The sequence below is a fragment of the Plecotus auritus genome (genome assembly GCF_963455305.1).
Source record: "Plecotus auritus genome assembly, chromosome: 9".
NCBI lineage: Eukaryota > Metazoa > Chordata > Mammalia > Chiroptera > Vespertilionidae > Plecotus > Plecotus auritus.
Genome location: NC_137783.1, coordinates 109,360,496 through 109,375,419, shown reverse-complemented (window position 1 = coordinate 109,375,419; position 14,924 = coordinate 109,360,496).

Sequence of the window (14,924 nt, the reverse complement as noted above, 5' to 3'; positions counted from 1 at the left end):
TCCCAGCCTCACTAATTGTCACATTGAAGTCCTGAGCCAGGTACAGCTGGCCAAATTGCTGGGGCAGGAGATAGTGGGAGGGAATCTGGCCTCCTTTGGCTTAGAAGTGGAAGGTGGGGTCCTAGTTTCCAGAAGGACTCACCTAGTGGGAGATTCACTCAAAATACAAAGCAAGAGATTAGTCTTAGGCAACAAACGTGAGAAATATGCACTACACCTTCATACTTTCATCAAGGACTCACAAAGTGCTGCATGCATGGCCAGGTGGAGTAACTTTCCCAAAGTGAGTGATAAAGCCAGGATTCAAATACAGGTGTGTGTTTGGCGGGGGGGGATGGGGAGGCGGGGAGGCAGGGAGGGTTGTTGTTATAAATACATTATGCTGACTCCCAAATCGTAAACACAGAGCACTTATACTTATGGTTCTAACATATTTTTTAAAAGTGTGGAGCACAGGAAAATGACTAGAAGTAAATATCCCAATGTCTTTGCACAATGGTTAATGAAATATGGGATTATGAGTAATTTTTTCCTGCTCCTTAATGTTCTTCTTTACTTTTATTTTTTAAAATATATTTTCTTAATGATTTCTGAGAGGAAGGGAGAGGGAAGGAGAGAGAGAAACATCAATGATGACAGAGAATCATTGATTGGATGCCTCCTGCACCCCCTACACTTGGGATCTAGCCCACAACTTGGCATGTGCCCTCACCAGAAATCAAACCGTGACCAACTGTGACCTCCTGGTTCTTAGGTCAACACTCAACCACTGGCCAGGCTTTACTTTCATTTTTAAAAATCTTTATATTCATAAGAAAAAATAAAGTAAAAGTTTTAAAGGTTATAGCAGTATTAACACAATTATGAAGAAAACTAAGGGCCCGGTGCATGAAATTTGTGCACGGGGGGTGGGGGGAATGGTGTCTCTCAGCCTGGCCTGCACCCTCTCGCAATCCGGGGCCCCTCAGGGGATGTCAGACTGTTGGTTTAGGCCCTATCCCACAAGGAGGTATTGGGCCTAAACCAGCAGTTGGACATCCCTCTCACAATCCAGGACCGCTGGCTCCTAACCACTGGCCTGCCTGATCGCCCCTAACCACTCTGCCTGCATGCCTGATCACCCTTAACCGCCTCTGCCTGCCTGCCTCATTGCCCCTAACCACTCACCTGCCTGCCTGATCGCCCCTAACTGCCTCTGCCTGCCTGCCTGATTGCCCCTAACCACTCTGCCTGCCTGATCACCCCTAACTGCCTCTGCCTGCCTGCCTCATCGCTCCTAACCACTCGCCTGCCTGCCTGATCACCCCTAACTGCCTCTGCCTGCCTGCCTGCCCACCCCTAACCACTTGCCTGCCTGCCTGATCGCCCCTAACTGCCTCTGCCTCGGCCCCCACTGCCACAGCTTCATCCAGAAGGACATCCAGAAGGTTGTTAGGTTGTCCAGTCTAATTAGCATATTACACTTTTATTATTATAGATATGCACAGGAAAAAGACTGGAAGAAAACTTGTCAAAAATGTCTCTGAAGCCCAGAAATAAACCCATGCCTATATGGTCAATTAATATTTGACAAAGGAAGTAAGAACATACAATAGGGTAAAGACAGTCTAGTCAATAAATAGCATTGGGAAAATTGGACAGATACATGCAATCAATGAAACTAGGCCACCTTCTTACACCATACACAAGAATAAACTCAAAATGGGTTAAATCTTAAATGTAAGACTCGAACCCATAAAACTCCTAGAAAAAAACATAGGCAGTAAAATCTCTGACATTCTCTTAGCAATATTTTTTTCTGATATATTGCTATCATAAACAAAAGAAAAAATAAACAAATGGGACTACATCAATCTAGAAAGTGTTTACACAGCAAAGGAAACCATCAACAAAATGAAAATACAACATGGGAGAATGTATTCATCAATGATACTTCTGATAAGGGGTTAATATCCATAAAAAAGAATGAAATCTTACGATTTGGGACCGTATTGATGAACCTACAGGGTATGAAGCTGAGTGAAATAAGTCAGTCAGAGAGAGAGAAACAGCACATTATTTCACTTACATGTGGAATCTAAAGAACAAAATAAACTAACAAACACAACTGAAACAGACTCATAGACACAGAGGACAAATGGATGGTTCTGGTGGGATCGGGAAACACTGGGCAAAAAAGGTGAAGGAATTGAGAAGCACAAATTGGCGGTTACAAAATAGAGTACAGCATAGAAAATATAATCAATAATCCTATCTAATAAAAGAGTAATATTCAAATTAACCATCACTCTGCCACACCCACAAGCCACGCCCACAAGCCAATCAGGAGTGAATATGCAAATAAACCCAACCAAGATGGCTACAGCCACAGAGAGCAGGAGGGAGGCATGGGTTTCCCCGGCAATGGAGGAAGCCAAGCTTTCCAAGCCTGCCCTTGTCGGCCTAGGCCTCCACTCAAGGCTACAAAGTTTCAATGATAGAAGATACATAAACCCAAACAGAAATGGTGGCAGCCACAGAGCTGGAAAGAGCAGGAGGCTAGGGTTGCCCCCGGTGATGGAGGAAGCCAAGCTTTCCACACACCCTGGCCTGCCTTGGCCTCTGCTTAAGGCTACAAAGTTTCAATTATAGAAGATACATAAATCCCAACAGAAATGGCTGCTGCCACGGAGCAAGCAGAAGGCTTGGCTCTGCCCCAGGCTACAAAGTTTCAATTGTAGAAGATAAATAAACCCCAGATACCAGGGCCTCCGCTTGGGTCACCGGGGGGCGTGGCCGGCCTGCAAACCACCACAGGCCCCTCGCCAAGGCTGCCCCACGCCCCAAGGGAACCCCCACCCTGATCTGGGACACTCTTCAGGGCAAACCAGCTGGCCCCCACCCATGCACCAGGCCTCTATCCCATCTAATAAAAGAGTAATATGCAGATTGACCATCACTCCAACACACAAGATGGCTGCACCCATGTGGTCAAAGATCCTGCCCCCATGTGGACACAAGATGGCCACCACAAGATGGCCAGCAAGGGAGGGCAGTTGGGAGGAACCAGGCCTGCAAGGGAGGGCAGTTGTGGGTGATCAGGCCAGCAGGGGAGGGCAGTTGGGAGGGACCAGGCCTGCAAGGGAGAGCAGTTGGGGGTGATCAAGCCTGCAGGGGAGAGCAGTTAGGGGTGACCAAGCCGGCAGAGGAGGGAAGTTGGGGGCAACCAGGCCTGCAGGGAAAGGCAGTTGGGAGGGACCTAGGCCTGCAGGGGAGAGCAGTTGGAGGGGACCAGGCCTGCAGGTGAGGGCAGTTGGGAGGGACCTAGGCCTGCAGGGGAGGGCAGTTAGGGGTGACCAGGCATGCAGGGGAGGGCAGTTAAGGGAAAACAGGCTGGCAGGGGAGCAGTTAGGCATCAATCAGCCTGGCAGGGGAGGAGTTAGGGGGTGATCAGGCTGGCAGGCAGAAGCAGTTAGGGGCAATCAGGAAGGCAGGCAGGTGAGCAGTTGGGAGCCAGCAGTCCTGGATTGTGGGAGGGATGTTGGGCCTAAACGGGCAGTCGGACATCCCTCGAGGAGTCCCAGATTGGAGAGGGTGCAGGCTGGGCTGAGGGACACACACCCCCGTGCACGAATTTGTGCACTGGGCCTCTAGTATTGTAATAACTATGTATGCTGAAAATATTGGAGGGAACACTTTGTAAAATATATGACTGTCTAGTCACTATGCTGTATACCTGAAACTAACACAAAATAATATTGAATATAAACTGTAACTGAAAAATACATTTTTTTAAAAGTCTCTGGATTGTGGGATTATGGATATGTTTTTCTTACAACTTACATTTTTCCAAATTTCTATGGTGAGCATACTTGAAAAAGAAGTAAAAATCAATTGTATTTTAAAACCAAGCATAAAAATGATATTAACAAAGAAGTGATATTAACTGCTGTGTTTTGGTCCTTTTAAATTTCTGAAGTCATGTCCTCGAGTAGTTTGGAAGCCAAAGTAGTTCTGGGTTTTCTGGGGCAGCCTGGCAGTCCCTTCAATGTTTGTGCTGCCACCAGAGCTGAACACTCTGAGCCAGGCTGGGAACAACCCAGCGTGCCCGCCTCTGGTAACAATGTGTGTGTTTCCAGGCCCAGCTACACTGAGAATTATGCTGGAATCCTCCTCTCTGCTGGTTTTCTCACTTTCCCAGGCTTCAAGTTCTACCTTCCCCTCTGTGAATGGGGCAAGACTGCTCAGTCATGTGACGTGTAGGCCCTCTGGGGTGCCTTCTTGTCCCAGTCCCCTCTCCTCTCTGCACTGCTCCAGCCCCAGGTGCTGTGGATAAACAGGATGGAGGCTTGGTCCTGGGAGCCAGGCTTCCAACCTCAGGAAGAGTCCTGACTATTCCCTGCCTTAGGAATGTCCTAATGAGACGGAATAGGCCGTCTCTCCTTTTTCAGGAGCTCTTTGCGTGATGGGGAGACAAGTGGGGGATAGAATGGGGGCTGGTTCGTACAAGAAGAAATCAGTCTCAGCCAACCTTGACTCCTGAACCTTCTATGGTGAGCACACACCCAGGACCCCCACGCCTCTCCACCCATTCCTCCAGGTGGGATAGTCACCAGCATGGCCCGCCCTGGCCTGCAGGGCCCTCTGCTTCCTCCCCTCCCTCCCCTTTCCAAGCACAAGGTTTCTGGTGCCCGGCGCATCCTCTGGCAAGTCACCATTGCACCCACCTCGCCACACCCAACCCACGGCTCAGTTTCTTTCTGGACAAAGTGAGGGAGCCAGATAATCTTGAAGGTCCTCCAAACCAGGGGGGCATTTTGTGTTTATTTGTTTGTTTGGCTCCTTCCCGGCCCCTCCTCTTCTCTCTCCCCTCCCAGAATCTTCACCGATGTGTTCCCTCTCCTCCTCCTTCCAGGTATACCCTCTTCTTGCCAAGCTCTCAGAATCTCCAGGCAGAGGTCCACTTTGGCTCCTGCAGTGGCCAAGCTGCTGCAGTAAAGGATGCAGTGGGGTAGAGTAGAGGTGGCTGGGGAGGGAGGAGGGCCCAAGCCAAGGCCGAGGTCGAGAAGGCTGGGCAGGGCATGCAGCCAGCCCTAGCAGCCCAAGCCAAAGCCACCTCAGCAGCTTCTGCTAAACTCTAGCAAGGCATCTGCGCTTGGGTGGCAGCTCCAGAGCTGAGAGGCCTGTGGGGGAAGGGGGCTTCTGCTAAGGTCAGCACAGCCTCCAGCAATCTCTCCAGAGGCCACAGAGTCCCAGCCCAATGCTGGCCTCAGGAATCAGAGGACAGTGCTGGATATAGGGACCCCCTCTACTCCCTCCTGAGCTGTAGATCCCCTGCTCACAAGCCTCTGGGCAGGAAGCTCATTCCTTCGCCCACTCCACTGAGAGTCGCTTCATGTACCAATTACCAAACTGCCACCAGTGCCTCTTCTGTGCCAGGACCTGTGCTGGGCTCTGGGGGTGCAGAGATGCAAGTGGTCCATACTCTCAAGGAGTTTGCCTTCTACGGGGTGAGGCCGACACTGCCCACACACTGTGATAGGAATCTGTGGGAGCCCAGAGGCAGTGAGCCAGCCTTCGGACAAGGTGGGAGGTCAGGAACTGCTTCCCACAGCAGACAATGGACCCACGGGCCCTGTATGAGCAGGCGGCTTCAATGACCACTTCAATGCTGACAGCTCCCAGCTCTGCATCTCTAGCTGTGACACAGCTCCTGAACTCCAGGCTTAAATATCCAACTGCCCATTCAATGTCTCCACTTGGGTATCTCGACATCGCTAACTCACCAGGACCACGGCCAAGTTCACACTCTGCCCACCCTGTACCCGGTCTTCCCTCTCTCAGTGAATGATCTCATTATCCATAAGCCGACAACCCAGAGCCATCCCCCCTCACCCAGTATCCAGCCTGTCACCAGCCCCCAAGTGACAAACCCGACTTCTCCCCACCACCACCCAGCCAAGTGCAGCCGTCTTCCACCTGCGCTCCTCCCTCCAGGCGCCTCCTCATTTGTCTTCTTGCACTCAGCCTCCTTCAATCACGCAGTGACAATGAGCTCTCCAAAATGCAAATAAAATTGTCCCCTCTCTGCCTTAAAGCCTTCAGTGGCTTCTTCCTGCCTTGGGATAGAGGTTAAAATCTCGAACAAAGCCTGTAAGGCCCAGCATGGCCTGCCCAATTGTATTTGGTGGCATTCCTCCTTCATCTCTTGTCTCCAACCTACCAGACTTTGACCCCACCCCCAATATCTTCAAACACATTAACCACACTGTCCCCCCAAAGGCACAAGGACTTGGGCAGCCATCCTTGCCTCTTCCAAATGACCCCCGGGACATCTGTTCTTTGCATGTTCGCTGCCCCTGAACACATCGCTGGCCCTTCTCACTAACAGGAACAGCTGCTGGATTCAGCCAGGGGTTGGAAAGTAATTGGCATGCTTAGAGCCTGTGGCCCCAGAACCTCCCAGCATTCCCAGAGCGTGTCCCGATTCCGGCTCCCGATGCCTTCCAGAACTCCCACTCCCTTCTTCCATTTCTGGCTTGGGGGCTGGGATGGAGAGTTGGCCAGCCTCCCCATCCCTTCAGCCAAGACCCTTCCTGGGCCTTACAGTGGAGCCCAGAAATGAAGTGCTCAGGCTGGTACAGTACACCTGGACCCTCATCCCACGTTTCCCCTGGGCTCCCAGACAAGCCAGCCATCCTCAGGCCTCAGGCCTCAGGCCAGGCACTGCCTCCTCTGTGCAATTCTCTGGGACTTCCTGGAGGATGCCTCGTTTTCCGTGGGCTCCCATAGCGCTCAGTATGCCCAGCACTGTCAGATTCGTTTGTTGTTGTGTCCGTTTCTCTCCCAGACCAGGGCTCAGCTTGCTCATAGGCTCAGTTTTCATCTTTGCACCCTTAGCCTGGCTCAAGGGTGGTCCCAAAGGAGAGGATTAGAAAAGTCTCAGCATCCGAATCTGGGACTAACATCACATGCATATGTATGTTTGTCTTCTTTTTACATAAACTACAGTTCAGCTCTGTCTCCTTCCTCCCGAACTTTTGGTGAGAAGGTGCACCTATGTGTCTGACCAGCCTCAGTTTTGATCTCAGTACACCTCTTACTAGCTGTGACCTAGAGCAAATGCTGAGCTTCTTAGGGCCTCAGTTTCTTCTCCTATAAAATGAGACCAACATCCTATTCTAAGCGTTTTCATAACTAAACGAGCTATCTTATGCAAAGGGTATGGCATCCAGTCCATGCTCAATAATTCCTTCTCCTCTCCTTCACCCCAACCTTTGATCTCTGATAAGGACTTGACATTTACCTCCATGAACTTGAACCTAGAGGTCAAGTCAATCCACGTCATTTTGAAACCCAGTTCTGCCATCTGACACAGTCACTCTCCTGCCTACAGATTTTGATACATGTGTTTTATCTGACCAAGTACTTCAAAAATACATCAGACTGAACAAGTCAGCACAGAGGACCAAGCCCCAAGCAGGGCTCTGGTCTGCCCTCCAGGCTACTATTGATCCACTAATCAATTCTCTTCCTCTGGTCATCCAGGCAGCCAGTGACTCCCCTAGAGTATCACTATTTTATCCTGCCCTGATCTCACCATAAAAATACTTTGGGAGATGTTCCAAATGTCTTTTCAAAGTCAAGATTCTCAGGACTCTGATAGACACCTGATCCATTACTCCATTCTCCCAAAGGAGGAGAGAGGGGAGGTTAGGCTGGCTTCCTTTAAGTAAACCTATGCTGGGTCCTGGGCCCACTACGCTTTTTTCTTCACTTTGTTTAAGTGATATAAATCAATCTTTTTTTCTGCTGTCTTTGTTAGTGCTGCTAAATCCGAAAACATTTTTTCAGTCCTCAGTGAAATAATCTCACTTAGACATTATCAAATTAACCCAGGTTACTTGCCTACACCAGTTGGCTGTTGGTTGAAAACAGTTTAAAACATGTAAGTGAGAACCTCCCTCTCCCACAGGAAATTTGCTTTCTGAATGAAGGAAGGTTCTCTATAGGAAAGTAAATTTCCGTCCTGCTTTTCGGGTTCATCATAAATGGGGAATGGTGCGATTCAAATAACTGCTGTCTTCCTGTAATCTTGGGTCAAACATTCACTTGTTAAAAATACAACAACATTGTGTCTTAGTAAAAGCTCAGCTGCATATTTTAAGACTGAGAACATAAGCTTGGCTGGCTATGATTTTCAAAGTTTTGTAAGATTACTGAGAACACAGAAAGCCAGTACGAGAGGGAGCATAATGAAATCCAGCAGGAATAATTTGTAATTAGAAAACCCCACGCAATTCCTCAGCCAAGGATAATGGTGATCCATCTTAAAAACTCATGTGTCCCATGCTGGGCCCTGATGAGCCTAATCAGACACACTCCACTGGCATTTTTCACCACGCCGAGCAGCCCCTAATTGCTGGTGGGTGCACACAGGCAAGCTTCTTGCTGTTCCTCTCAGGAGATCGTGATGATGAAGAGCAGGCCTGGAGCCAGCCAGCCAGCCAGGGCTGGAATCCCAGCCGTCCTCCTACTCACTCTGGGACCTTATGCAAGTTACGTAGCCTCTCTGTGCCTCAGTTTCCTTATCTTTACAGTCAGGACTGAGAATCGCTACCTTTCAGCGTGAAGATGGAACTGGCTGCTATGGGAAGTCTGCCAGACTCAAAATGTGTCTCTACTACTCCCTGGTTGCTACTGGGGTGCTCATGGGCAAGGCAAAAGAGGGGTCCCCTTCCCCCTCCCCATCCTGCTGCCAATCTCTTTTGTTAGGGACACTTGGCCCCTGCCAGAAGTTCCAGCCTGTGTGGAGGGGCACTGTGCCCTGCCCTGAGGCTGGTGTACTTAATTCTCTCCTCCTCAGGGCCCCCAACCCCACCCGGACCACACCTGGCCCTGGCCCAGCTGGACTGCTGGTGACCTGCCCAGACTAAGTGAGGTGGCTTGGCTCCAGCAAGGGCTAAAGGTTCTTCATTCTGTTTTCTCTGCAGCTTAACCATCTGGGCAGGGTTGGGGGAAGAAGGAGTGGCAAAGAGGGAAGAAATGCACTGTTCCCACACTCCTTCCTCCCCTGCCTCCCCCATGGCCAGGCACAGGATGCACTCATTCCAGATTGTCCTCGGCCCCAGGAAAGCTCCCTCCAGGGCCCCCTGCAGAGTGTCTCATCATGTCCTTCCCTGGTTCAGCCTGTCCTGCCCCGTTGAGTTCAACTGCTTCTAGCAGCACTTGCCACGTGCCCGTCCCTTTCCCAGGGCTGAGCGCTGGGGGCACAGAGATGACTCAGGCCAGGGCTCTGCCCTCCAAGCACTCATTTTATAGCAACAAGAGCACAGGCTGCAAAGACACAGCCTGAGCTGGACTCTCCACTCGGCCCCTTTTAAGCTGTGTGATCTTCGGTCAACTACTTAACCTGAGTGTTCACTTCTTTATTTTAAATGGGGGCCAAAGTATTCCCATTCCAGGGCTCTGTGAGAATTAAATAAAGTTCTCAACTCGGTGCACTGCATGCAGTGGATGTTCAGTACAGTCTGCCTGCCTTTCCTCCCTCCACATTCTTTCCTCCCTTCCAGAGGAAAGACCCACAGTGGGGTCTATGGGTGGAGGCAGAGCCCTCTCCCAGCAGGGGGACCTAGGACTCAAGGTCAGTTGGGCCTGTGTGGGGCCAAGCCCCTTGCTGGGTGGTGTAGGGGTGCAGACCAGCACGGTCTGCCTGCCAGGTGCTTTCTTCCAGAAGTAGACTCAGTCCTCTGACCTCCTTTTCTTTCTCTCAGTGGCTAATTAGTGCTGATTGTGGGCTCCTTTTTAGCCTTTCCTTTTCTGAACTCCCAAATGGCTTATTTTTTCTTTCCCCAGGGCAGGGCTGAAGACACATCGGCAGGGCCAAATCGAAGCCCCCGCCTTAGCCAGGCCCTACACTAAGGAGGGGGTGAGAACTGTTTATCTTGGGTGTGCCATGGGGGCTGCTAAGGCACAGAAGTTGGGGTGGCCCCAACAGAAAACTGCTTCTTGACTGACCAGGCTGCTGTCCATCCGTCTGTCCTGAGGTTCCTGTCCTAAGCCCAGGAATATGTGGAACAGCCAATATTCTGGTCAGCCTTCAAGGTTTTCCTGCCCACCCAAGCCTTCCAGAGAGTGATGAGCTTAGAGATCCGCAGGGATATCTCGCCTTCATTAGGGTGGGGAAGCTACCCCATCCCCACCTGCGGCTGAATGCTTTCTCTACCGTTTGGAAATACAGTGGGGGAATCTAGAGACTTGGCTCCTGACCCACGGGGGAAACCAGCACTAGATCATCCTGGGGACTGGCCAACATGAGGCCGAAAAGAGAGAGAGGCTCTGCGGGGTCAGGGAACCTCCAGTTCTTGAGGCCTCGGCTGGTGGCAATAGATGGTCTGTCTGCAAAGAGTGGGGCTCCACCACTCCCGTGGTGGGAAATGAGTCAGTCATGAGTACCAGGACCAAAGATTGGCAGCAGAGGGACCTGAGACCCAGGGTGGCACCCAAACATCTCCAATCTCTAAGAGACTGAAGCCACAGCCAAATAAAGCTGGTTCAGCTGGGCAGAGAGAAGGAGGGCCACTGTGGCTGCAGCCAGGCATGGCTGCCACGTACAAAGAAGCACAGATCAATGGAAAGGGCAGGCAGGTCAGGAAGATGTCGTCCAGGAGCTCTGAGCAGAAGCTGAGGAAGAGACAAGGGCATGAGGACAGAGGAGGCCTTAGGAAGTCTTCCTGGAAAAGGAGTGTCACTAGAAAAGTCAGGCCTGGCTGGCGTGGCTCAGTGGTGGAGTGTCAACCTGTGAACCAGGAGATCACAGTTCAATTTCCCTTCAGGCCCCATACCTGGGCTGTGGGCTCGATCCCCAGTGTGGGGCATGCAGGAGGCAGCCAATCAATGATTCTCTCTCATCATTAATGTTTCTCTCTCTCTCTCTCCTTCTCCTCTCCTCTCGGAAATCAATAAAAATATATTTTAAAAAAGGAAGTCAGGAGTCCAGCCCGCATGTCTCAGTGGTTGAGCGTCAACCTATGGTTTGATTCCCAGGCAGGGCACATGCCTGGGTTGTGGGCTCGATCCCCAGTATGGGCTGTGCAGGAAGCAGCCGATCAATGATTCTCTCTCATCATTGATGCTTCTAACTCCCACTTCCTCTCTGAATCAATAAAAATATATTTATTTTTTAAAAAAGGAAAGTCGGGAAATCTGGTGTCGAAAATTTGGGAAGTGAACTGGAGGTGGACTCACCAACCATCTTGAGCACCAGTGCCTGCGCTGTGGTTACTTCTGCATTCTAGTGGGTGCTGGGCAAGTGATGCTGGAACTACTCAGGCCAAGGTGTCCTCCAGGCCCCACTCCAGCAGGCAGGAGGCTGCCACATGTTCTCATCACGCCTCCTCACCTGGAGCCAGAGCCTGCTGGCTCCTCTGCTAATGGCTTCCAGGTGTGTCCTTGGGCCCATGGGGGAGACATCCTGAAGTCCCACCCCTCTGGTCACCTTCAGCCACAGAACCTGGGCTGGCCTGGTGCCTCCTTGTGAGATTGAGCGTGTCGGTGCCTGAGGGTCTCCGTAACTGAGGGCCTAATTTCTTTCTGTGTAACTCTTTCTGCATGCGTGTCCTTGTAACCATTTGTCTCTTATTTCTGAGGCTATGGGTCCATGTGTTTCTCTGTGTATTTCACAGCCAAGCTTTCCTTGACTGTAACAACCAATTCCATCAGTGTTTATTGTCCAATAAAAGGAAGCTCAATATCGCCCTTTCTGCTCCACCTCCCTAAAACCCTAAGTTTTTATTCCATAGTTATTTCCAGCCTAAATAGAGAGAACCTGATTTATGCTCTGCTGGGGGTGACTTGGATTCAAGATGATGAGAGGCTCATGGCTGGTGAGCTGCAAAGGAGCAGCAGTGCCACAAATCACACCCCTGTGGTTTGGAGCACGCCTCCGGCTCCAGACACCTGTCGTCACTGAGTCCATCTTCTAGAATTCTCCTGATCCAGGCTGATGCCTGAATAAGTCTGTGCTCCTGGACCAGAGTTTATTCTGACCATCAGTTTTATCACCCCCACCCTCACCATAACCTCCTGCTTCTTCATCATCATCATTACCATTATCACCCCTTCTTCCAACATCACCACCACCGCCATTCCCATTACTGTCACTATCAACACCACAACTAATATTCCACAGTAACTGTCACCATCAACACCACTGTTCCAATACTAATGTCAGAGATTTCTAGTTACTTCTCAATAGCTATTTCTCCTTCTTTCTCAGTAATAATGACCACAACTTTTTGCTGGATGCATTGACTCCCAGTTAATAGACTATATTCCCAGGCCCTTTGAAACTAGTTACATGTGGCCATGTAAGTGAAAGTGTTAAAATGAAATTATGGGAAGGACCCATAAAGGGAAGGGGCACCCTTTCCTATACTTTGCCTCCATCTGCTACCTGATGTGATGGCTGGTGCTCTGGCAGCCATTTTTCACCACAAGAATGAGGACTGCACACTAGGAAAGGCAGAATGGTTTCTCGTGACTGTGGAGAAACCATTCAGACTCTGGACTGCTACATCTGGACTTTTTATGAGAAAAAAATGAACTTCTGTTTCTATATCATTTAAGAGATTGTTGTTTGGGGCATTCTAATGCAGATAGCTGAACCTAAACTTGATTAGTATACAACAGCACGTATTAGTTTGCTTTTAAATAGTCCAGGCCAATGATCTAGAGATGGGGGAGGGGGAGATGGCATATAGGGGATAGGGAAGAGAGAGAGAAAGGGAGGAAGGGACAAGGAGAGAGGAAGAGAGTGAGAGAGGGAGAGAGGGAAAGAGGGAAGGAGGGAGGGAGAAAAATAGAGATTGAATTCTAGGACATGGGAATGCAGCTATTCTGAGGGAGACAGTGGCCAGGAGGAGAAAGACTTTCAGCACCATGGATAGATCATAGAACTCAGCAGTGCGACCACAGGGCAGGAAAAAGTGAAGAGTTTTTTTGCGGTGGTGGTTGCTGTTTTCCTCAAGATATTTTCATTAACCTCCACTCTGTACCAGGCGCTGTGCCAGGAACTGGGATAAATACCAAGACAAATTTCCACCAGGTCTACATTTACGTCCCAAGACCAGAGCAAGCAGATCAACACAGGAAAGCTTCCTAAAGCAGAAGGGATTGAGAAACCAGCCGACAGGTGGAACAAGAAGACTGCGTGATAGAATAAACAGAACTCTGAAAAATAAGGGACCCTGTGGGTGGCAGGAGGGCTCCTGGTTAGAAGGGGATGAGTGAGCCAATTGGTCTGTGAATTAAAGGAGGAGTTAAAGAAATGAGTTCTCAGGCCCCTTCTATTCCTCAGACACTATAACAAAACTTTCCATTTCTGGCCCTGGCTGGTGTGGCTCAATGGGTTGGGCATCAGCCCATGCACGGAAGGGTTGTCAGTTCCATTCCCAGGGAGAGCACATGCTTGGGTTGGAGGCTCAATCCCCGGTAGGGGGGCTGGGGGCATCCAGAAAGCAGCCGATGTTACGCTCTCACATCAATGTTTCTCTCTCTCCCTCTCCTTTCCCCTCTAAAAAACAAAATATTTTCTTTTAAATTTCAGTTTCTGATCCCAGGAATCTATGATACTATGTATGGAATCTATGACTAAGATTCTACAATTCTAATTCTATGGCTCTGACTCAGTTATCTACTACTGCTGTGTAACAACTTCCTCCCTCCTCCCAGAACTTAATGGCTTCAAACAGCAACTATTTTATTTGTTCACAATTCCGAGTCGGCACTTTGGGCTTGTGTCAGCTGGGTAGTTTTTGTCTTATCTGGGGTCACTCAGACAGCTGGAGTCAGCTGGAAGATCATCTGGGAGCTGGTGGATCTAGAGGGCTGTAGCTGGGATGGCTCATTTCTCCTCTCTTCCTCTGAGAGGCCTGCTTGGGTTTCTACACATGGAGCTCTCAGGGGAGCAAGAAGAGGGGAGTCCCATTTCACAAGCAGTTTTTATCCCTTTGCTTGCATCACACTGGCTGATGTCTCAATAGCCAAAGGAATTCATATGGCCAAACCAAAGTCAGTGTGCAAAGGGACAGTATGAGAATATGGAAATAGGCAGGACTCACCGGGGAACATTCGTGTAACAACCTACTGCAGGCTCTAAGTATTTCATTCACCACCATTCATAGTACCAGCACCATCTGATTTAAACAGACCATGGTTCTACAACTCTCCCAGTCTGTGGTTCTTAGAATTCAATGTTTGGATTCCAAGATTCTGTAATTCTAGAAGTAGAAGGCTTGGTACAGCTGAGGAAGATCATGAGGACCCAAGAGGATGCAAGGGAAGTCAAACACACTGAGGTCACTCCCAGAGCTAACAAGAACCCACCTGCCTCTCCCATTTCCATCCCTTAGCCCCAACTTCCTGCATGGAGAAGAGCAGTGGCATGAGCACCAAGTTGGAAATCAGAAAACGTACATCATTAATCTGGCATGACCCCAAGTATTGTTCTTAACCTCCCAGTGTTCTCATATAACCAACAGAGATATCAATCTAACCAACCGAAATATCATTCCTGTCTTCCGAGGGACACAGAACAGGTGAAGCCGGGGAACTGGGCTCGCTAACTTCCATTACCAGAAGCCTGACCCTGGTGCAGCTTAAGAAGAGGGTTTTGCTCCCACCTTCTCAAACTGCATCTACAGCTTCTGAGACCCTGAGTTTTAAGAAAATTAAGATTTAAATAGGTTATTGCCCTTGGTCTGTCCTGACCTCTCCCTTCAAAAGAAAGGAAGGGGGGGAGAGCAAGGCAAGAGAAGAAAGAGTCCAACTCTGCTCCTTCCCCTTCCCCCACCCACTCCTGCTCCAGTTGAATCTACACTGGAATCCTGGGGCCAGCCCCTGCCTGGCCTTGAGCCTCCGTCTTCTCTGCCCTTTAGCTTCCCCAG